At 37.1% G+C, this 26,205-nt stretch overlaps 1 protein-coding gene and 1 pseudogene across 1 annotated transcript in view; one reads left to right on the top strand and one right to left on the bottom strand.

The window, feature by feature from the left end:
• Positions 1 to 26,205, bottom strand: part of LOC122440807 (protein enabled-like) — a 133,178-nt gene that overhangs the window by 71,872 nt on the left and 35,101 nt on the right. The window lies entirely within an intron of this gene.
• LOC122441180 lies at positions 18,242 to 18,352 on the top strand (annotated as a pseudogene).

The following is a 26,205-nucleotide window of genomic DNA, read 5'->3' as shown; positions in this document are numbered from 1 at the left end:
TCCCATTGTTTCAAAGTACAATAAACTGGATATTTAAGGCAAAGAAAAAAAAGCTATGCAATTGCACAATATCCTCAAAATATCTCAGGATGAGGTGCAACAAATTTAAGAAATATGAAATATCTTTTATAGATTTAGAATGTAAGTGGGTAATAACAATTAGGTAATTTATTTTCATACACTCATACTATAACACTTAAATGTCTTAACTGATTAGTTATAATTAAGTTTATTTCAAGTTTAAGTCTTCTTTTAAGAAGAGAGGAATGAAATAAACAAACTGGTCACCAAGAATTTTATCCCTTATTCTGGGAAAGACTGAGTTAAGCAGGAAAAATGAAATTGTGTGGACAACCTATTACATAACTCTTCATAGTTTACAAATGTGAGTAAGTTTGAACTGCGGTTGGAGGGGAGAAGAAAAGAAGCATTCATTCAAAGGACTTCTATAATATATTATAGGCATAAAATGACCTTTAAACTTTGAGCAAGAGTTTTGCAAAACTTAATTTATGATAAATATTAGTAACATGAAACAGACCTAGTAGTAAGTAGACCAAGTACCTCCAGACCTGAAGCTGTGTGCGAACAGTAGAAAGAGCACTGAGCTGGTCTTTTCAAACATATAATTAAAATGATGGATTTACAAGTAGTAGCGCAGTAGAATAAGCTTCCCTCATAGCTCAGTTGGTAAAGAATCCACCTGTAATACAGAAGACCCTGGTTCGATTCCTGGGTTAGGAAGATCCCCTGGAGAAGGGAAAGGCTACCCACTCCATTCTTCTTGGGCTTCCCTTGTGGCTCAGCTGGTAAAGAATCCACCTGCAATGTGAAGACCTGGGTTCGATCCCTGGGTTGGGAAGATCCCCTGGAGAAGGGAAAGGCTACTCACTCCAGTATTCTGGCCTGGAGAATTCCATGGACTGTATAATCCAAAGAGTTGGATGCAACTTTCACTTTCAGTGCAGTAGAATACTGTAATCCTGACTTTGTATTTGTATGGAACTTTAGGTGGCTCAGACAGTAAAGCATCTGTCTGCAATGCTGGAGACCCGGGTTCAATCCCTGGGTCAGGAAGATGCCCTGGAGAAGGAAATGGCAACCCACTCCAGTACTCTTGCCTGGTAAATCCCATGGACAGAGAAGCCTGTTAGGCTACAGTCCATGGGGTCGCAAAGGGTCGGACATGACTGAGCGACTTTACTTACTTACTTTACAGTTTAAAACATTTTCACATAAGTGATTTCATTCAATCCTCCCAGTTATCCTCACAGCCCCATTTTACAGGTGAAAAAACAGACTCGCAACAGTGTTTTCCAAATCCTAATCCACATGATTTCAGAAATGGAATATGAACCCAGATCTTAGCATTCCAAGGTAATACATTTGTCTTCACCTGTACTTGTTTCTTCATCTTTAAAATGGGAACCATGACTCCATGCAACAGTTTCTCATTTACTCCTCAAAAATTTAATAACAATTATATGACAGGCAAGGTTAAATGACATGTATGGTGAAAGTACTTTGGATGCTGTATAAAAACAAAAACAAAACATCCATACACAAAGGTAGGGTGGTAGCAGTAAAGAAACTGGTCTGGGCTTCAAGATCTCAGAACTAATCATTTAACCCATGGCACTGTGTTCCTGTGGGCTCCCTACAACATGTATGTGAGAAACAATCATGACAGAGGCTGGTGCACAAGTCTATTAAATTAGATTTAAAGCAGATTAAAATAGTCTAGTAGACTATTAACATTTTAAATTAAACCAAAAAATCACTAGCTAAGTGACTTCTCTCTCAGGGACTAGGATCGAACGTCGGCATGTAAGGAGAACTTGCATACGGTCGATGGCACTCTGAAGATGGACAGGCGTTCTCTCACGGTCAGTTGTTTCCTCTGAGTGAGCACCAGAGGGATTAGTGCGCTTGCATTCCATCTCACATTGAAAATATACACATATCTCTAAACTCTAGAACCACACTCAGCCCAGCTCACATAAAAAAAAAAAATGAGACTGACAGGCAAAGATTTACATCTCACATTCACTCCCAACTTAAATTTATTGGGGAGAATATTTTAATTTCTCTTTTTGACTACATTTCCATATATGTATTTAAGTAAAGTAAATTTATACTCTAAATTTAGTAGAAGTCACTAAAATAGAAAGCATAAAGGTTATATACCCATACTAATATTCACATATGTGTGGAAATAATAACATACTCAAAAAACTGCCACAGTTTATGATGCTGAGAGAACCCTTAACTTCTATTTCTACACGGCATATTTCAGTAATAACTTACTTGTTAGGCTATATGTTATCCCGATTAAGGAATATGGATGTATACATAAATGTATATTAAATTTTCCAAAAGAATACCCTGTAAAACAATGCTTTCTATTTAGACAAGCATGTTAGAGCCCCAGGTCTGTTGTTATTGTCCGATGATTCTTAATGTTTGACATAAAGGAAAATATCCACCTTGATTAAAAGAAATGTGCGATCTTTTATAGAAAATGTTTCTACAATCAATAACTGCTTCTACATATTTTGTTCAATGTAACACTTAAATATAATGCATCTGAAATATTAAGACTAAAATAACGTTTTAGAAGTCTAAACTAGGAGAAAAAATTCTAGAATATTACTCATCAGTGATGACTAAGTACAAATTGACATTTCTCCTAGCTAAGGTTTTTTAAAATCCTATTTATAAAAAGACAAATTGAGCATTACTATAAAGTCTCAATGTTAAGATTCATAGGGTTTTTAAGAAACAAATTCACATGTGTCATTATTTACAGTAATAAATAGATCCTATTAAACTCTATGTAAATCACATACCTCAAAAAGGAAAATATGGTCTAGCTATTTAAAAACCAAATTACATATATATATTATAATATTATTTTCCACATTCTCAAAAAGTAAAATTGTTTAAAATTTTATTTTTTAAAAACTCATAGAGAACAAATCAGTGGTTACCAGCAATATAGGTGTGGGGGAGTGAGACATAAACTGTTGGCTTTAAGATAGTCTGCAAGGATATATTGTACAACACAGGGAATATAGCCAATATTTTGTAATAACTGTAAATGGACTAATCTTTAAAAACTGTATAAAACTACATATGTAAGGAGGAAAATGAAATTAAAATTTTTAGTTTTAGTTGTTTATTTACTTTTGCCTCTTTTAAGTTGCAAATAATTTGTACTGGTTAGTCTTCACTCTCAGAAAATAAAGAATCTGCCTGCAATGCAGGAGACCTGGGTTCAGTCCCTGGGTCTGAAAGATACCCTGGAGAAGGGAATGGCTACCCACTCCAGTATTCTTGCATGGAGAATTCCATGAACAGAGGAGCCTGGCAGGCTACTGCCCATGGGGTTGCAAAGAGTCAGACACGACTGAGTGACTAACACACACACACACACACACATATATATATATAAAAGGAGGGAAAGAAAGTTAAAATTTTTAGTTTTAGTTGTTTACTTTTATATCTTTTAAGTTGGAAATAATTTGGTTAGTCTCCACTCTATGGACATTTCCATATTCTCCTTTTTCTGAAGAAAGAATGCCAGATCTACCTAGAAAAGCTGTCAATCCACAGTGTCATTTTCACATATTTAACATACTCAGTTAACCAAAGAAAAGTGCCTAGACAAGTAGACTAACGACTGAAATTTTAAAAAGATCAAGCAAAAAATACTGTGTTAATATTCTCCTTTTTCATTCAACAGAAGAAACATACAGGTTCTACTGAGTGCAGAATAACTTGATCTAAATTATAAAATATTTAATCAAAGACCATATTCTCAATCTTAACTTCAAGAATGTTTTTAAGAGTAACGCAGCCTGTTCTTAAGTGAATATGCTCCAGATGAGATTGACACTCCAATGAACCCAAATAAGTTCTCATCATCCATTAAAAACAAAGGAAATTGTTTACATGAACAAAATTAAATGATAGTTAGAGCTGAAACATCCAAATAACAAAGTATTCCCTTCCCATGATAAAACAAAGCTTCTATATATACCTACTCCAAAAAAAAGTTATGACTTTTATATTTCTTTTAACCAAAATAAAAATTTTAATTGCAAAATAAGCATTTGGAAATGTCACAATACTTCATCAATAAACACATGAGGTGGTCATACTTATAAATATTATATATTTTGAATTCTCTAAACACCAGAGAGGAATAATTCAATTATATGAATTTGCAATATTCTGTATTTTGCTTACTTGTGAATTTAAAGAATGAAGATGTAACTAATTCCATCTTCTAAAAATACAGCCATTAATAAAAAATGAACAGCTTGAAAGGTAGTTCTTATTTTTGGCTAGCAGAATTCAAAATAGAATACGAATTAAGAAGAAAATTACATGTACGAATATATGTAGTAACGTATGTGTATGTATAGCATGTGTAGCCTTCAACATATGCTAGCTAGCCTGAATTAGTGGTGCTAAGGATGATTTATATCTCACATAGAGCAAATAAAAGTTGCAAAAGTTGTGTTACTAGTGCTGGAGACACCAAGTCAAACAAAAGAGGAGGAGATAGGGAATCTACCTGAAAAAGAATTTAGAATAATGATAATAAAAATGATCCAAAATCTTGAAAACAAAATGGAGTTACAGATAAATAGCCTGGAGACAAAGATTGAAAAGATACAAGAAATGTTTAATAAAGACCTAGAAGAAATAAAAAAGAGTCAATTAAAAATGAATAATGCAATGAATGAGATCAAAAACACTTTGGAGGGAACCAAGAGTAGACTAACGGAAGCAGAAGATAGGATAAGTGAGATAGAAGATAAAATGGTGGAAATAAATGAAGCAGAGAGGAAAAAAGAAAAAAGGATCAAAAGAAATGAGGACAACCTCAGGGACCTCTGGGACAATGTGAAACGCCCCAACATTCGAATCATAGGAGTCCCAGAAGAAGAAGACAAAAAGAAAGGCCATGAGAAGATACTCGAGGAGATAATAGCTGAAAACTTCCCTAAAATGGGGAAGGAAATAGCCACCCAAGTCCAAGAAGCCCAGAGAGTCCCAAACAGGATAAACTAGTGCTGGAGAAATAAGGAAATAAAATTTTCCTGAAGCAGTCCCATACTAAAGGTATAGGACCACCAAAGTTACTGGTAACTGATATTGAAAGGGGACAAATCCCTATACATAAGACTTGAAGAAAGATAAAGACATCAAAAAGCTTAAAACTGATCAGGACCTACCACTGACTCAGTAACACTTAGATTACAGAAATAGTGAAAAATTTGGCAGTTATCTTGAGACAGAATTGTACCAAAAAATGTTTATTCCTCATTTTCTCCTTAATAGTCTATTTATTTCAAAGTATCTACAATTCTCTACTTCTCTTTTCTGGGGGAGTCAAAGCCAAAGTGGTCATAGGTGAATTCGTTAATCACATGCTGCCTCATTTTCAACAACAGAAATTAATTTATATTATGGAGACACTGAGGAACCAGGAATCCTAGCTCTGAACCAAGAACTAATATTATACTAAAATGCAAACCTCACTTTTATTCATGTAGATCTTTTAATATAAAATATAAATAATAAACTGCTCTGTTGCAGAAAAAGGGGTAAAGTTATTTTGTATAAATATTCACAACTTTCACACTTATGAAAAACAGTAGGTGACTCTGTAATAAGTTTATAGTTCACAAGATCCTTTCTTGAAAGAATGACTCACTGTATCCTTACATCAGCCCTATATTCATTTTACAAATTAAAAACTGTGATTCAAATATGTTAAATTATTTGTCCGAAAATAAGTCATAAAATTCATAATTGACAGTCTGAAATTCAAATTCCAGTATCTGTAATAGCTATATTTTTTTAACAGAGCTATCAACTATAGCCACTATGTTTATATTAGATCTTAGGCATTACATATTTTACAGCTGAAATCTTGTGGCCTTTTATCAACCTCTCCATATCTCCCTCACCTTCCAGTTCCTGGTAACCACTTTTCTACTTTTTGTTTCTATAAATTTGAAGTTTGTTTTACTTCACATGTAAGTGATATTATGAAGTACTTATCTTTGTCTGGCTTATTTCATTTAGCAGAATAACTTCAAGGTCCATTTTGTCACAAATGGCAGGCTTTCCTTCTTTTTTGTAGCTGAATAATATTCCATTGTGGGTGAGTCCCACTGATGGACACTGAAAAACTAAAACTGCTGACACTCTGACCTTTGCTACAGAGGAACTGATCTGGCTGGAGCTGGAAGCAGGATGAAATACCAGTTATGTATCATATAGATGATGTCTAGAACCTTGAAATTTTCTATTAAAACTTATCTCTGAGTTCCAGTCCAAATGACAACATAGGAGACTCCTGAACTCACCTGCTCCCATAAGCATACCGAACTCAGTTATGCCCAAAGTAATTCCCTCTGAAAAAATCCAGTAACTAGCTGAGTGACACTCATATCAGGTAAACAAGAAAATATTCACATCAAAACAGGTATCAGCACATCCTCAAACACTGGGAAGCACTAAGAACAAATAAAGCAGGTTGGATGATCACAAAGGTTTGAGCAACAACCAAGAACTTGGGCCAGCAGAACAGTAAGGTTTATCTTCCTATATGAGGCCACTCCATCACTGGAAGGTGTCTGTTCTATCTAATACCAAAATCAACACACAGAGTAAAAAATTTTGAGGAAGCAGCAAAATGTTCCAAACTGAATAAGATAAAACTCCAGAGAGATATTAATGAAACAGAGATAACTGATTACCTAATAGAGTTCAAAATAAGGATCACAAAGATGTTCACCAAGGTCAGGAGGACAATGCATGAACTGAGTGAAAATTTCAACAAAGAGAAAACACAAGAATATACCAAATAGAAACCACGAAGCTGAGAAATACAATATAACTGAACTGAAAATTTCAATACAGGGGTACAACAGCAGACTAGATTAAATGGAAGAAAGAATCCGTGAACTTGAAAATAGGGTAGTAGGATTCATCCAATCAAAGGAGCAAAAGAAAAAATAATGAAAAAAAGTGATGACAGCTTAAAGGACTAATAGGGCGCCATCAAGCACACGAAATAAACAGCCTAAGTTTATACCTTAAGGAACTAAAAAAGAAGAACTAACCAAGTCAACAGTTGGTAGAAGGAAGGAAACAACAAAGATCAGAGCAGAAATGAAAGAAACACAGACTAAAAAGACAATAGAAAAGATCAGTGAACATTTCTTCAAAGAAGACATACAGATGGCCAAGAGGCACATGAAAAGATGCTCAACATCACTATTCAGTTCAGTTCAGTCGCTCAGTTGTGTCCAACTCTTTGTGACCCCATGAATCGCAGCACGCCAGGCCTCCCTGTCCACCTCCGATTCCTGGAGTTTACTCAAACTCATGTCCATCGAGTCAGTGATGCCATCCAGGCATCTCATCCTCTGTCGTCCCCTTCTCCTCCTGCCCCCAATCCCTCCCAGAATCAGGGTCTTTTCCAACGAGTCAACACTTTGCATGAGGTGGCCAAAGTATTGGAGTTTCAGCTTCAGCATCAATCCTTCCAATGAACACCCAGGACTGACCCCCTTTAGGATGGACTGGTTGGATCTCCTTGCAGTCCAAGGGACTCTCAAGAGTCTTCTCCAACACCATAGTTCAAAAGCATCAATTCTTCGGCACTCAGCTTTCTTCACAGTCCAACTCTCACATCCATACATGACCACTGGAAAAACCCATAGCCTTGACAAGACGGACCTTTGTTGGCAAAGTAATGTCTCTGCTTTTTAATATACTATCTAGGTTGGTCATAACTTTCCTTCCAAGGAGTAAGCGTCTTTTCATTTCATGGCTGCAATCACCATCTACAGTGATTTTGGAGCCCAAAAAAATAAAGTCTGACACTGTTTCCACTGTTTTCCCATCTATTTGCCATGAAGTGATGGGACCGGATGCCATGATCTTAGCTTTCTGAATGTTGAGCTTTAAGTCAACTTTTTCACTCTCCTCTTTCTCTTTCATCCAGAGGCTTTTTGGTTCCTCTTCACTTTCTGCCATAAGAGTGGTGTCATCTGCATATCTGAGGTTATTGATATTTCTCCCAGCAATCTTGATTCCAGCTTGTGCTTCTTCCAGCCCAGCGTTTCTCATGATGTACTCTGCATATAAGTTAAATAAGCAGGGTGACAATATACAGCCTTGACATACTCCTTTTCCTATTTGGGACCAGTCTGTTGTTCCATGTCCAGTTCTAGCTGTTGCCTCCTGACCTGCATACAGGTTTCTCAAGAGGCAGGTCAGGTGGTCTGGTATTCCCATCTCTTTCAGAATTTTTGACAGTTTATTGTGATTCACACAGTCAAAGGCTTTGGCATAGTCAATAAAGCTGAAATAGATGTCTCTCTGACTCTCTTGCTTTTTCGATGATCCAGCAGATGTTGGCAATTTGACCTCTGGTTCCTCTGCCTTTTCTAAAACCAGCTTGAACCAGCTTGAAGTTCACGGTTCTCATATTGCTGAAGCCTGGCTTGGAGAATTTTGAGCATTACTTTACTAGCGTGTGAGATGAGTGCAATTGTGCGGTAGTTTGAGCATTCTTTGGGATTGCCTTTCTTAGTGATTGGAATGAAAACTGACCTTTTCCAGTCCTGTGGCCACTGCTGAGTTTTCCAAATTTGCTGGCATATTGAGTGCAGCACTTTCACAGCATCGTCTTTGAGGATTTGAAATAGCTCAACTGGAATTCCATCACCTCCACTAGCTTTGTTCATAGTGATGCTTTCTAAGGCCCACTTTACTTCACATTCCAGGATGTCTGGCTCTAGGTGAGTGATCACACCATCATGATTATCTGGGTCATGAAGATCTTTTTTGTACAGTTCTTCTGTGTATTCTTGCTACCTCTTCTTAATATCTTCTGCTTATGTTAGGTCCATACCATTTCCGTCCTTTATCGAACCCATCTTTGCATGGAATGTTCCCTTGGTATCTCTAATTTTCTTGAAGAAAGTAAATTCTCAAATTTCTCCAAGCCAGGTTTCAGCAATACATGAACCATGAACTTCCAGATGTTCAAGCTGGTTTTACAAAAGGCAGAGGAACCAAAGATCAAATTGCCAACATCTGCTAGATCATTGAAAAAGCAAGAGAGTTCCAGAAAAACATCTATTTCAGCTTTATTGACTATGCCAAAGCCTTTGACTGTGTGGATCACAATAAACTGTCAAAAATTCTGAAAGAGATGGGAATACCAGACCACCTGACCTGCCTCTTGAGAAACCTGTATGCAGGTCAGGAGGCAACAGCTAAAACTGGACATGGAACAACAGACTGGTCCCAAATAGGAAAAGGAGTATGTCAAGGCTGTATATTGTCACCCTGCTTATTTAACTTATATGCAGAGTACATCATGAGAAACGCTGGGCTGGAAGAAGCACAAGCTGGAATCAAGATTGCTGGGAGAAATATCAATAACCTCAGATATGCAGATGACACCACTCTTATGGCAGAAAGTGAAGAGGAACCAAAAAGCCTCTGGATGAAAGAGAAAGAGGAGAGTGAAAAAGTTGACTTAAAGCTCAACATTCAGAAAGCTAAGATCATGGCATCCGGTCCCATCACTTCATGGCAAATAGATGGGGAAATAGTGGAAACAGTGTCAGACTTTATTTTTTTGGGCTCCAAAATCACTGTAGATGGTGATTGCAGCCATGAAATGAAAAGACGCTTACTCCTTGGAAGGAAAGTTATGACCAACCTAGATAGTATATTAAAAAGCAGAGACATTACTTTGCCAACAAAGGTCCGTCTTGTCAAGGCTATGGTTTTTCCAGTGGTCATGTATGGATGTGAGAGTTGGACTGTGAAGAAAGCTGAGTGCCGAAGAATTGATGCTTTTGAACTATGGTGTTGGAGAAGACTCTTGAGAGTCCCTTGGACTGCAAGGAGATCCAACCAGTCCATCCTAAAGGGGGTCAGTCCTGGGTGTTCATTGGAAGGATTGATGCTGAAGCTGAAACTCCAATACTTTGGCCACCTCATGCAAAGTGTTGACTCGTTGGAAAAGACCCTGATTCTGGGAGGGATTGGGGGCAGGAGGAGAAGGGGACGACAGAGGATGAGATGCCTGGATGGCATCACTGACTCGATGGACATGAGTTTGAGTAAACTCCAGGAATCGGAGGTGGACAGGGAGGCCTGGCATGCTGCAGTCCATGGAGTTGCAAAGAGTTGGACACAACTGAGCGACTGAACTGACTGACTGACATGCAAAGAATGAAACTGGACCCCTATCTTCTACCATACACAAAATCAACTCATAATGGATTCAAGATTTAAACAAAGACCTGAAACTGCAAAAGTCCATAGAAGAAAACACAGAAGGTAAGCTCATTGATGCGCCAAAGAATTTATGCTTTCAGACTGTGGTGTTGGAGAAGACTCTTGAGAGTCCCTTGGACTGCAAGGAGATCCAATCAGTTTGTCCTAAAGGAAATCAGTTCTGATTATTCACTGGAAGGACTGATGTTGAAGATGAAACTCCAATACTTTGGCCACCTGATGCACAGAGCTGACTCATTTGAAAAGACCCTGATGCTGGGAAAGATTGAGGGCAGGAGGAGAAGGAGACGACAGAGGATGAGATGGTTGGATGGCATCACCGACTCGATAGACATGAGTTTGAGTAGATTCCGGGAGTTGGTGATGGACAGAGAAGCCTGGCATGCTGCAGTCCATGGGGTCGCAAAGAGTCAGACACGACTGAGCGACTGAATGACTGAAATGACTGAAGCTCATTGACATCAGATCTTGGTAATGAACTTCTGGATTGGATATTCAGAGAGTCAACTCCTAGGCAAGTTGATAATAAGTACAGGGTCCGCAAGGAGGTAAAAGGGGTCTGGGGCTCTCAAGGAGGAGACAGAGTCTAGAATTCTCAAAGAGGAGGAAAGGACAAACTTTTTTTTCTACATTCTTTAGTAAGGATTATAGAACAACAATGTATCCTGCTTGAGGACAGATTCTCCTTCTTGAAAACCTTCTGACTAATCCTGTTATCTTAGAATGTATATTATGGGAGTAAGTCTAGTAAGATCTTTCTATTGTTGGTTCTAATCCTGTCATCTTAAAATGTAAATTGTGGGAGTGGGTTTAGTAAGATCTCTACAACCTTGAGACATTCCTTTGATTTATTGTAATAACCAATTTAAAAAGTATATAATTCCCTTGCTAAGACTAGCCAGGGGCACTCTCTGTCCCCCTTCTGATGTCTGCATCAGAAGCTTTCTTTGTCATTTTTTCACTTTAATAAAACTCTGCTACACAAAAGCTGTTGAGTGATCAAGCCTGGTCCCCAGTCCCGAACCTAAATCTTCTCCTTCGGAGATCACAGATCTAATAAGGTTCGCCATAAGCTATCAATGTAAGAGCAAAGGCAAGAAAAGCAAAAATAAACAATTGAGGGCATTTTCCTGGTGGTCCAGTGGTTAAGACACCGTGCTTCCATTGCAGGGCACGCAGGTCTAATCACTGGTTCAGTTCAGTTCAGTTCATTCACTCAGTCATGTCTGACTTTTTGCAACCCCATGATCACTGGGAGGGGGAGACAAAATCCTGCCTGCCACATGGTGCAGCCAAAAAAAAAGTATTATATGAAACTAAAAAGCTACTGCTCAGCAAAGGAAACTATGAACAAAATGAAGAGGAAACCAATGAAAACAGGAAAAAGTTAGTTGCAAATCATACATATCATAAAGGGTTAATATCCAAAATATATAAAGAATCCATACAGCTCAATAGCCAAAAAACCTGATTTACAAGTGGGCAGAAGAACGGAACAGACATTTTTATAAAAACGTACCAACAGCCAAAAGGTACATGAAAAGGCATTCAACATCTCTAATCATCAGGGAAATGCAAATTAAAACCACAACACATCACCTCACACGTATTTAGAATAGCTATCATCAAAGAGAAAGACAATGCCAAAGAATGTTCAAACTACTGCACAATTGCACTCATCTTACTAGGAAAGGAATGCTCAAAATTCTCCAAGCCAGGCTTCAACAGTATGTGAACTGTGAACTTTCAGATGTTCAAGCTGGATTTAGAAAAGGCAGAGGAACCAGAGATCAAATTGCCAACATCCGTTGGATCATCGAAAAAGCAAGAGAGTTCCAGAGAGACATCTATTTCTGCTTTATTGACTACACCAAAGTCTTTGACTGCGTGGATCACAACAAACTGTGGAAAATTCTTCAAGAGATGGGAATACCAGACCACCTAACCTGCCTCCTGAGAAATCTGTTTGCAGGTCAAGAAGCAACAGTTAGAACTGGACGTGGAACAACAGACTGGTTCCAAACTGGGAAAGGAGTATGTCAAGGCTATATATTGTCACCCTGCTTATTTAACTTAAATACAGAGTACATTACATGACATGCCAGGCTGGATGAAACACAAGCTGGAATCAAGATTGCTGGGAGAAATATCAATAACCTCAGATATGCAGATGACACCACCCTTATGACAGAAAGTGAAGAAAAACTAAAGGGCCTCTTGATGAAAGTGAAAGAGGACAGTGAAAAAGTTGGCTTAAAACTCAACATTTAGAAAACTAAGATCATGACATTGGGTCCCATCACTTCATGGCAAATAGAAGGGGAAACAATAGAAACAGTGAGAGACTTTATTTTCTTCAACTCCAAAATCACTGTAGATGGTGACTGCAGCCATGAAATTAAAAGACGCTTGCTCCTTGGAAGAAAAGTTATAACCAAGCTAGACAGCATATTAAAAAGCAGAGACATTACTTTGCCAACAAAGGTCCCGTCTAGTCAAAGCTGTGGTTTTTCCAGTAGTCACGTATGGATGGGAGAGTTGACTATATAGAAAGCTGAGCACCAAAGAATTGATGCTTTTGAACTGTGGTGTTGGAGAAGACTCTTGAGAGTCCCTTGGACTGCAAGGAGAGCCAACCAGTCAATCCTAAGGGAAATCAGTCCTGAATATTCATTGAAAGGACTGATGCTGGAGCTGAAACTCCAATACTTCGGCCACCTCATGCGAAGAACTGACTCATCTGAAAAGACTCTGATGCTGGGAAAGATTGAAGGTGGGAGGAGAAGGGGATGACATGAGATGGTTGGATGGCATCACCAACTCAATGGACATGAGTTTGAGTAAACTCAAGGAGCTGGTGATGGACAGGGAGGCCTGGCATGCTGCAGTCCATGGGTTAGCAAAGTGTAGGACACAACTGAGTGACTGAACTGAACTAAACTGATCTCAAAAAGAAAAGATATAAGTGTTGGCAAGGATGTAGAGGAAGGGGAACCCTGTGCACTACTGGTGGGAATGTAAATTGGTGCAACCACTATGGAAAATAGTATGAAAGTTCCTCAAAAAAATTTCAAGTAGAACTACCATATGATCCAGTAATCTCACTTCTGGAAATATATCCAGAGGAAATGAAAACAAAGATACTGAAGAAATATCAGCACTCCTGTATTCTTTGCAGCATTATTTATAATAACCAAAAAATGGAAAAAACCTACTATTTGTATTTTTATTTAGAATCAAAGTCCTGCCTGATTTGAAGGTTTTCAAGTGGTCAAATTCATTCATGGCTCTTATTAGAGAGTTCTGTACCAGAACTATGAATGTCTGATTCCATCAGAGATCACCTAGCCTCCTCCTTTAGGCCCTAGAGAAGTCCACTTGCTGGCCTTACCAGCCTATTCTTTCCCTCTCATCAGAGGCAGCAGCAGCAGGACCAATGATATTAGCTCCAACAATAGTACAAGTGTCAAAGGGAAGCAGGCAAACAAGGGAATACAATGGTAACTGCCTTTTTAAAATGGATTCACAGCATCTTTAATACTTCAAGGTCCTGATTCACTTTCTCCTTAACATTTTATTCACTGAGAAAAATGACTGAAATACCAAATTTATCAAGTCAGTTCCTCAATCCTACAAACATTTGGTAAGATGCAACTTAGTTTGGAGTTGGGAAAAACCTTAAAGATCAAATTCTAAACTCCATGACAAAATAGAGTCAGGTAGACTCAGTGACTTGTCCAAGATTACTTTTCTGAAGTTAATATTTTTAAAAGAGTAAGTAAACATTTTTCAAGTTTTTCTTTGACAACCTTTACATGGGAAAAAGAAGTAAAGATCTGTCTAAACTTTCAAAAATAAGTTCTTTTAAAAGTTGTCATTTTCTAATTTTTCTAACACAGTCTGGTTGGAAAGTCATTTGTCATCTTATTTAATGAAAAACAGAAAATTGTTTATCAACCTATGTAACACCTCATTGTGCAGCATGTTCCTAATATTAAGGAATTCAAGGTAAAGAAAAAGGCAAATGACTCACAGAACTTCAGAGAAATTTTTTCCTGAAGAGAGTAAAAACAAGACCACCTGTGAGTTAAGATAGTCTCAGAAAAATTCTGTTTAAGAGATAAATGTGTTTGTCTCACTGTAATACAAGGGGAAAAAAGAAACTGGACTTACAAAGCACACTGGAAAGTCCCATCATTCCCAAGCCTATCCTCATCAGTACAATAAAATAATGAAAGCCAAGGCATCCCTGGTTAGGGTCCAAGCTGTGTGCTTTGGTTTCTACGAGGAGTTACACAAAGTTTCCCAACGAAATGTTTTTATTTCTTCCTTTAACTAGGTGATTTCTTTGTAACTGCTACCATCCCACAGAAGAGCGATTTTTACAGTTCAAATGACCTATGGCTCACACTTTGTCTTTGGGAATAGTTCTTTTGCCATTTTTTCATTGTCCCTTGCCCTACCTTTTTCTACCTTAAGAATATCCAGTGCCCACATCTTTATTAACAAAATATTTCAAATCCAAGGAAGAACGAATACCAAAATTGACCAAGATAAAAATTGTAAATCTATAGTAGTGTGCAAACAGAAGGAAACAAATAATGTAGACAAATATGATAGCCAAGGAGCTGAAGAAAGCTCTTAAAGCCAAGATTTAATGTCAGAGAAGGTAAATCTAACATTCATTTTGTTTTTTCTGTTCCTGGAATGAATTCCTACTCTGAGCAAAAATAACAACACCAATAAATCTAAAGGGAAACAAATATTGAGGAAGCCTAATTATACCTTTTTCTTCATAATACACAGCAAATCTTAACACTCAGTAGCATAACATATAATAGTAGGAGAGCTCATTAGTTAAAATACCTCACTAGACTGTTTAAAGACTGCCTCTGGTGGCTTAGGTGGAACAGATATTTATTGCCTCTTTAAAAAAGCCTACAATTGCCCCAAGTTTTTCTGCCAATACTTTCAATCTTATTTGTTATTTCGATATACTTCTCTTTTTTTGAGAATGTATTTGGCAATTCATTTTCCAAGAATTTACCATAATAAACTCAGTTTGTGAACCTCTGTCCCAAAGAAAAAAAGTCATTCTAGATTTACTTTTAAAACATGAATTTATTTGGTTGCCTCACTTATATACTTACTTTTTAAAAATTCCTTGCATTTTTACAAATTTCAGAAGGCAAGATTCAGACAGAAAGAGAGAGTGAGAGAGAGAATTTTGTAATAGAATCCTGCCTGAGCCAACTCTCAGTAGTCTTTTGGCAAAAGGCCTGTGTGTGAACTACTTCCAAGACCTCAGTCTGAAAGGCAGCCAAAGGCTCCATAAAAGAACAGGCCCAAAATGACTTATTACCTTTAACCTTTGACCTTTTACCCAGTTGCCTCATACTTTGTGAACTTGAAATCTTGTGAGAGAATGCTTAGCCATCCTGTTTACAAACAGCCTATTTATTCCACAGGAACAGCTTGGCAGGACATATCCAGGTCACCTGACCTTAAGTTGTCACAGAAACCATGAGACTTGGGTTCCTTTTGCAGTTAAGCCAAAACTGCAACATTCTGACTGATGAAATGAGTGTAGAACTGTACAGCAATCCTCAAACATTTAATTCACCTGTATACTGTATACTTCACCAAAGTATTAACACACAAAATGTGAAAGCAATCACAAATGAACTACAAGGAAAATAAGCCATGCCTTCTGCAGAGAACAGAAAAAGCATAAATTTTTAACCTAAATGTTACAAGTTAATCTCAACTATTACTCTGCCCTAGATCTTACTCAACTTATCAGCACACAACAAAAAATCACATAATCTTTAAGTTATTCATATATTTTCAAAACTCTAACCTGTGTGTGTGTGTTTATGTGTGTGTTTTAACTCTAGCCTCTGTCTTAGTCAGACTTTATATTAAGCATTTACCTGAAGAAATTACTTCATTAATTTCATTATCTTCAGCATGTTTTAACTAATTCTTCAAGGCTGCTTCTTTGATCATTTCAGTGATCCTTTTCAAATAGATTATATAATTAATTAATTCTCACAAATTATTAGTGAGTATAAATATAGCCAGATTTCCTTTTTTAAGTGAAAATTGATTTCAAGAATGAATAAAATAGTGAGTAATCACATTTCAAAGGGTCCTTTATTATTCAGTGAATTTATTTTCAGGAGTTATTTTCTGAATTTCCTTACCGTACCCAAAATACAAGAGAAGGAAATGGCAATCCACTCCAGTACTCTTGTCTGGGAAATCCCAAGGACGGAGGAGCCTGGAAGGCAACAATCCATAGAGTCGCAAGAGTTGGGCACAACTGAGCAACTAAACACACACACTCAAAATATAATTACATTTGCCAAAATATGATATGCACACAACTTATCAGGGATACCAACATTTGAAATAATGAGTTTTCTTAACTGAAGAAAACTGTAACACTGTATTCACATATGTATCTACTACTAAGGAAAAATTGAGTTAATTGCTTGGATATGTCACAACAGAATGGCCACTTGAAATATGGTAAGGATGGTCATTACTTTAGGAAAAGAGTTTCTTTTTTTAAAATGTAAGAATAATGACGACAATAGGTAACATGTATTGAATATGCTGAACACTGCTGGAAGGATTTTGACATGGATTAGATAATTTAATCTTCACAACAACCCTATGAGATAGATACTATTATCACTCTCATTTTATAGACGAGGAAAGTGAGACTGAGAGAGATCAGGTCACACGCCTTTCAAGAGGAAGATTTGGAATTTGAACTTAAAGCAATGTGACTTAACTGTCTCTAAAACCATGACCTTTAGAAAATAACTTACCAAGTACACAAGTAAAATAACACATTATTACTTAGAATATTAAAGACTTAAACACCATTTTACACTTTATAAAGTACCATCACAAATATTTCATTTAAGTCTTATAAAAATCCTGTAAAGTAATAGCATTCCTATTTTGCAAATGAAGAAACTAAAGGTAAGAAAGGTAAACTGACTTTTCCAAAGTCACTTGGCTAATAAATAATAGAATGAGGATACCAATCCCAGTCTTTTAATATTATGTCTTGTGTGTGTGTGTGTGTGTGTATTACTTGCTCAGTCGTGTCTGACTCTTTGCGACCCCATAGACCACAGCCCACCAGGCTCCTCCATTCATGGAATTCTCCAGGCAAGAATGCTGGAGGGGGAATATTATGTCTTACATTTTTCCAACTATAATTACTCTCCTTATTCCACACTAAGATCTTTCCTAAGATTTTATTCACTCAATGACAAGTGGAATGAAGACTTTCCAATAAGAATGACATTTTAAAAAAAGAGAGTAAAGGTTTCCTCAATTTAACATTAAAAGAAAGCAGTGTTATAGTAAAACATTTTAGTGAAAATAAATCTTATTTCCATACTTTAAAATCATGTAATTCTTAGTAGTGAGATTTTCATTTTCCTTACTAAGTAGTCATAAATACATTCTTAATTCAAATAATGAGGAAAAAGAGCTAAGAGGGCCTTATACCCAAAGGATACTCCCATGATCCTACCAAGCAAAGAGGATCACCCAAGAAATAACTAAATTAGAACCAGGATAGTGTAGAAGCTGTATCAAGAGTTTGACTTAGAAAAAAAAAAGAGTTTGACTTAGGACCGCTACCAACCCTCCTCCCATGAACATTTTTAAGGGGATTCACCATCACCTGGATTATTAGCAAGGTTAGGCTAGGCATATTACATGGAAGATCATTTCCCAAGAGGTACTCTCCCAGCTCTTGGTTCTCGATTTGTCTAGAAGCCAACAACTGTTTCAGTAATCATAGATTTTAAAACAGATATCTATAAAAGTCGGATGGTATGCAATTTTAGAAAACAGTATCTTTTCCAGCTTTGCGCAGTGGCAGTATCGTAGCCAATGAGGTTTATCCGAGGCGTGATTATTGCTAATTGAAAAAAGTGTCTTTTCCAAAAGACTGAATATGACATCTGCAGAGCAGGAAGTACAATAAGGAAAGTCAGCCCACATGCTACTAGAGTTAAGAGTGTTATGAGGCCATCCTTAGGCAGAGAGACCTACTAGAAATTGAATGAATAAGGCTTGAACTTTTCTCATCTGTGACTCTCTTTGGCCAAGTCTGTGGCTTAGTTGCAGTCATTACCCCCTCCAAAAAAAGCAAAGAAAAATATAAGAGGGAAAAGAGAAAGAAAAGAAAAAGAAAAGAATGTAAAACTAAATAAATGAAAAACTTTAAAATTTAAATTTAAAAATCTAAAATTTTTAAAAGAAAATGAATGAATAAATATGAATAAGAAATAAAGATTTTTAAAGGAAAATTAGGCTGATGTCAAAGTATTATAAGACTTATATGGATTAATTAATGATAAACTCTTCTGGCAAGTCTATAATGTGCAATCTAAAAAGCTTCTCGAATACGCCTCATGACCATGTGTGGGCTGCCAATTAACTTACTAAATTGCTATGTGATATATTTATTTTTAAATCATCACTGGAATATTTCAAAAATATATATTATAGTTGTTAATAATTTTACATACAGGAAAGAATGGTATTTTGGGAGCTAGGGGGTAAATGTGCCAAGAAAAAAAAATGGGAAGTTATCTATGTTGAAATCCCTCTTCCACCAAGGAAGAATATGCCTGATGAGTATGTGTCATCTGTTTAAAAAGGAAAAAAGATAAGATCTTTCACAGACCCACAGATGTTTCTGGATTCCCTTTCTCTTTATTTCAAGGGCTATAGCTCACACCACAGATACTGATTACAAAGCCCATTATTCTTCATAGCTCTGATGCTCTATCAAACAGGCTCAAGGGGTTGTCCTTAAGGAATCCTATCTGATTGCTAAAATTCCTTTGCTTCTCTGACATTTCAGCACTAAAATTTGCTTTGAAGACCTTAGTGTGTCCTCTATAATGTGAATAGACATTAGTTTTAACAGATTTATGACACAAACTGACAACTAAAGAACATATCCTAGAAATGAGCATTCAGATAAAGAATTTTCCTTTCAAAAGAATTTAAAACACACACATTCACAAGTGGACACTTTTTATCCACTGAAAAAATACAATAAAATTTTTGTCACATAACTTGAATTGAGATATTCTAGAGGGAAAAACCTGGGAACATCAAAAAAGGAAGATAAGTCACTATTCCACTATATACGAAGGTATATAAATGCTTTGATGACACACGATTGGCTGGTTTAATAAAAGAAAATGGGTTTCTCGCTTTAACAATTTAGAAATAAATGCTTCAAAATGTCTTCCAATAATACCTCTCATTTCATTTGTTTTGCTTCAGGTTTCCCCAAATCTTCATAAGGGTTCAATAATGCTCCAACCCTCCACCTGCAGGCTCTGTCTTACTGTGTATCTTGGTTCATTTTCACTAAGGTAAAAAATTCTTAAACTGACAATATGTTACTAAAGAACCAAAGGATACTAAAGAAATCAAAGAGGAAATTTAAAACACACCTAGAGACAAATGAATATGAAAACATGATCCAAAACCTACCGAAGCAGCAAAAGCAGTTGTAAGAGGAAAGTTTATAGCAATACAATCTTACATCAGGAAACAAACAAACAAACAAAAATATCTCAAGTAAACAACCTAATCTTATATCTAAAGCAACCAGAAAAAGAATAACAAACAAAACCCAAAGTTAGGGCTTCCCTGGCGGCTCAGGGGTAAAGAATCCACCTGCTGATGCAGGAGACATGGGTTCAATCCAGGGTCCAGGAAGATCCCACAGGCCGCAGTGTAGCTAAGCCTGTGCGCCACAACTACTAAGACCATACTCTAGAGCCCAGGAACCAAAACTATTGAGCCCATGCATGGCAACTACTGAAGCCTGCGTGCCCCAGAGCCCATGCTCCACAAGAGAAGCCACTGCAATGAGAAGCCTGAGTACTACAAAGAAGAGCAGAGCCCACTCTCCTCGACTACAGAAAAGCCCCTACAACAACTAAGACCCAGCAGAGCCAAAATAAATAAATAAATAAATTTTTTAAGTTAGTAGAAGGAAAGAAATCATAAAGATCAGAGCAGAGAGGAAGAAAACAATAGCAAAGAAACTAAAAGCTGGTTCTTTGAGAAGATAAACAGAACAGACAAACCTTTAGCCAGACCCATCAAGAAAAAAAGGGAGCAGACTCAAATCTGTGAAATTAGAAATTAAAAATAAGTCACAACGGACACCACAGAAATACAAAGAATCATAAGAGCCTACTACAAGTGTACTACAAAGAAGAGCAGAGCCCACTCTCCTCGACTACAGAAAAACCTCTGCAACAACTAAGACCCAGCACAGCCAAAAATAAATAAATTTAAAAAATTTTTTTAAAGTTAGAAAGAAGGAAATCATAAAGATCAGAGCAGAGAGGAAGAAAACAATAGCAAAGAAACTAAACGCTGGTTCTTTGAGAAGATAAACAGAACAGACAAATCTTTAGCCAGACCCATCAAGAAAAAAAGGCAGCAGACTCAAATCTGTGAAATTAGAAATTAAAAATAAGAAGTTACAACAGACACCACAGAAATACAAAGAATCATAAGAGCCTACTACAAGCAACTCTATGCCAATAAAGGACAACCTAAAAGAAATGGACAAATTCTTAGAAAAGTACAACTTCCTAAGACTGAACCAGGAAGAAAATACAAATAGACCAATCACAAGTACTGAAATTGGAACTATGATTAAAAAATTTCTAACAAATAAAAGTCCAGGACCATGTGGCTTCAAAGGCAAATTCTATTAAATGTTTAGAGTATAGTTAACACCTATCCTTTGGAAACTCTGCCCAAAAACTGCAGAGGAAGGAACACTCCCAAGCTCATTCTACAAGGCCACTATCACCCTAATACCTAAACCAGACAAAGATATCACAAAAAAGAAAATTATAGGCCAATATCATTGCTGAACATGATGCAAAAATTCTCAACAAAATACCAGCAAACTGAATCCAAAACACATTAAAAGGATCATAGGCCATGATTAAGTGAGATATATCCCAGGGATGCAAGGATTCTTTAGCATGTAAATTAACCAATGTGATACACCACATTAACAAATTGAAGATTAAAAATATATGATCATCTCAATACACTGAAAACCTTTTGACAAAATTCAACACCCATTTATGATAAAAATACCCTCCAGAAAGTGGGCATAGAGAGGACCTACCTCAACAAAATAAAATCAATAAATGAAAGTCACAGCAAACATCATGATCAATGGTGAAAAACTGAAAGCATTTCCTCTAAGATCAAGAACAAAACAAGGATGCCCACTCTCGCATTTATTCAACACAGTTTTGGACATTCTAGCCATAGCAATCAGAGGAGAAAAAAAAATAAAAGGAATACAAATTGGAAAAGAAGTAAAACTGTCACTGTTTGTAGACAACATGATGCTATACATAGAGAATCCTAAAGATGCCTCCAGAAAACTACTAGAGCTCATCAGTGAATCTGGTAAAGTCGCAAAATACAAAATTAATACACAGAAATTTATTGCATTCTTATACACTAACAACAAAAGATCAAAAAGATAAATTAAGGAAACAATCCCATTTGCCATCACAACAAAAAGAACAAAATACCTAGGAACAAACCTGTCTGATGAGGCAAAGGACCTGTACTCAGAAAACTATAAAATACTGATGGAAGAAATCAAAGATGACACAAACAAATGAAAAGATACACCATGTTCTTGGATTAAAAGAGTCAACATAGTCAAAATCACTGTGCTACCCGAAGAAATCTACAGGTCCAATACAATACCTATCAAACCATCAATGGCATTTTTCACAGAATTAGAACAAAATTTTTACAATTTGTATGGAAACAGAAAAGCCCCCAAATGGCAAGAGCAATATTGAGAAAGAAAAACAGAGATGGAGGAATCAGGCTCCCTGACTTCAGGCTACACTACAAAGCTACAGTTATCAAAGCAGAATGATACTGGCACGAAAACAGAAATATAGATCAACAGAACAGGATAGAAAGCCTAGAAATAAACCCACCCATCTATGGTCAACTAACCTATGACAAGAAGGCAAGAACATACAATGGAGAAAATATTGTCTCTTCAATAGTGGTACTGGGAAAACTGGACAGCTACAGGTGAAAAAAATGAAAGTAGGAAACACCCTAACACCATACACACACACACACACACACACACACACACACACACACACACACACACAAAACTCAAAATGGATTAAAGACCTAATTTAACGTCAGATACTGTAAAAGTCTTAGAGGAAAACATAGAACTCTCTCTGGCATAAATCGAAGCAAGATCTTTTTTGATCCACCTCCTAAAGTAATGAAAATAAAAACAAAAATAAACAAATGGAACTCAATTAAACTTAAAAGCTTTTGAACAGCAAAGGAAACCATGAGCAAGGCAAAAAGACAACCCACAGAATGGGAGAAAATATTTCAAACAAAGTGACTAACAAAGGATTAATCTCCAACATATACAAACAGTTCAGGCAGTCAATATTTAAAAAGAAAAAAAACCCAATCGACAACCCAATCAAAAAAAAAAAAGATCAGAAGTTCTAAACAGACATTTCTACAAAGAAGACATTCAGATGGCCAAGAAACACATGAAAAGATGTTCAACATCACTAATTATTGGGCTTCTCGGGTAGCTTACCTGCTAGAGAATCCACCTGTGATGGAAGAAACCCCAGCTCAATCTGTGGGTCAGGAAAACCCCCTGGAGAAGGGATAGTCTGCCCACGCCAGTATCCTTGGTGTCCCTGGTGGCTCAGACAGTAAAGACTTCGCCTGCAGTGCAGGAGACCTGGGTTTGATTGCTGGATTGGGAAGATCCCCTGGAAGAGGGCATGGCAACCCACTTCAGTATTCTTGCCTGGAGAATCTGCATGGACAGAGGAGCCTGGTGGGCTAAGTCCATGGAGTCATAAAGAGTCTCAAAAAAAAAAAAAAAAAACCCAACCCAATCAACAAGCCAATCAAAAAAAAAAAGTGGTCAGAAGTTCTAAACAGACATTTCTCCAAAGAAGACACAGACATGGGCAAGAAACACATGAAAGGATGTTCAATATCACTAAATATTAGAAAAATGCAAATCAAAACTACAATAAGGTATCACCTCACATTGGTCAGAATGGCTATCATCAAAAAAATCTATGAACAGTAAATGCTGGAAAGGGTGTGGAGAAAGGGGGACCCTTCTCACTGATGGTGAGAATGCAAAATTGGTATAGACACTATGGAGAACAGTATGGGGGTTCCTTAAAAAACTAAAAATAGAACTACCTTATAATCCAGCAATCCCACTCCTGGGCATATATACAGAGAAAACCATAATTCAAAAAGATACATGTATCCAAATGTTCAGTTCAGCTTAGTCACTAATTTATGTCCAACTCTTTGTGACCCCATGGACTGCAACACACTAGGCTTCCCTGTCCATCACCAACTCCCAGAGCTTGCTCAAACTCATGTCCATCGAGTCAGTGATGCCATCCAACCATCTCATCCTCTGTCACCCCCTTCCTCTCCTGCCTTCAATCTTTCCAAGCATCAGGGTCTTTTCTAAGGAGTCAGTCATTCGCATCAGGTGGTCAAACTATCAGAGATTCAGCTTCAGCATCAGTCCTTCCAATGAATAATCAGGATTGATTTCCTTTAGGATTGAAGAGTCTTCTTCAACACCATAGTTCAAAAGCATCAATTCTTTGGCATTCAGCTTTCTTTATAGTCCAACTCTCACATCCATACATGACTACTGGAAAAACCATAGCCTTGACTAGACTGATCTTTGTTGACAAAGTAATATCTCTGCTTTTTAATATGTTGTCTAGGTTGGTCATAACTTTCCTTCCAAGGAGTAAGCGTCTTTTCATTTCATGGCTGCAATCACCATCTGCAGTGATTTTGGAGTCCAAGAAAATAAAGTCTGACACTGTTTCCACTATTTCCCCATCTATTTGCCATGAAGTGATGGGACTGGATGCCATGATCTTAGTTTTCTGAATGTTGAGCTTTAAGCCAATTTTTTCACTCTCCTCTTCACTTTCATCAAGAGGTTCTTTAGTTCCTCTTCACTTTCTGCCATAAGGGTGGTGTTATCTGCATATCTGAGGTTATTGATATTTCTCCCGGCAATCTTGATTCCAGCTTGTGCTTCTTCCAGCCCAGCGTTTCTCATGATGTACTCTGCATATAAGTTAAATAAGCAGGGTGACAATATATAGCCTTGACGTACTCCTTTTCCTATTTGGAATCAGTCTGTTGTTCCATGTCCAGTTCTAACTGTTGCTTCCTGACCTGCATACAGGTTTCTCAAGAGGCATTTCTCAATCAGACATTAGTGAAAGAAATATTCAGAACTGAAATTATGACCACAAATGAGTGGTGATTATTTTCTTACGCTCCTCTGTCCATGGAATTCTCTGGGCAAGAATACTGGAGTGGTAGCTATTCCCTTCTTCAGGGGATCTTCTTGACCCAGGGATCACACCCAGGTCTCCCGCACTGCAGGAAGATTCTTTACTGTCTGAGCCATCAGGGAAGCCCTTATTGTCTTATAATATAGGCTAAATATTTGTGTCCACCCCACCAAAGTTCATATGCTTAAGTCCTAATCCCAATTTGATGGTATTTAGAGATAGGACCTTTGTGAGGTAATCAGGTCTTGAGCAAGGAGCTTTCATGAATGGAATTAGCACCCTTATAAGAAGAGACATGAGAGAAAGAATCTTTCTTCCTCACCATGGGAAGATACAGCAAGAAGATGGCCATCTATAAACCAGGAAGAGGGTCCTCATCAGACACAGACTATGCCAGCTCCTTGATATGAGACTTCCCAACCTTCAGAATTGTAGGAGATAACTGTTGTTTAAGCCACCAGTTTATAGTGTTTTGTTACAGCAGTTTGAACTGACTTGAACATGTTGCAAAGAAACAACTAACTACTTACAGAATCTAAGAAAATAAGATACAAGTATATGAAATTGTGATATTCTTTCTTACAAAGATACATGTAAGACTACATCAAGCAATGCAATTGAAGAAACGCTTGCCAGATCCTTTGAGAAAATCATAAATTTCTAAGTGATCAGCGTCAATATGACCAATTAATTCATTAACTACTATCAAGGCATTAGTAGTATATTCTTTCTCTTTTAGTGGTACATAAATGGTACATCTTAAAATTGATGATATTTTATATTCAATTAAAAAGAGATACGAGAGCAAAAAAATTTTCCAGAACTGATGAAAAACATCAATCCATGCATGTTGCTGCTGCTAAGTCGCTTCAGTCATGTCCGACTCTGCAACCCCAAAGACAGCAGCCCACCAGGCTCCCCTGTCCACAGGACTCTCTAGGCAAGAACACTGGAGAGGGTTCCCATTTCCTTCTCCCAATCCATGTATACAGGAAGCCAAAAGTTCCCAAGCAGTATAAATAAAAGGAAATCCACACTTAAAACATATTATCATGAAACTGTTCAAAACCAAAAAGAAAGAGAAAGACCTTAAAAGCCATCAGGGCACAGTAGAGGGAGGGACAGAGAAAGATTACCTTCAAAAGAAGCTCAGATACCAGGTTCATGGAGTGGAAAGTTCAATAATGTTCAGAATAGTAATTCTCCCCAGGTTGATTCATATATCAATTGCTACCAGATTTTCAGCAGTCTTTTAGCAGATATTGGCAAGATGATCCTAAAATGTGTTTAGAATTGCAAATTACATAGAATTACAAAATTTATATAGAATTCATATAGAATGCCAAAACAATTTTGAAAAAGACAAAGCTGGACAACATATGCTTCCCAATTT

This window comes from Cervus canadensis, chromosome 4 (assembly GCF_019320065.1).
Source record: "Cervus canadensis isolate Bull #8, Minnesota chromosome 4, ASM1932006v1, whole genome shotgun sequence".
NCBI classification, from domain to species: domain Eukaryota; kingdom Metazoa; phylum Chordata; class Mammalia; order Artiodactyla; family Cervidae; genus Cervus; species Cervus canadensis.
The sequence above is the reverse complement of the archived record's forward strand: the minus strand, read 5'-3'. Positions and strand labels throughout refer to the sequence as shown.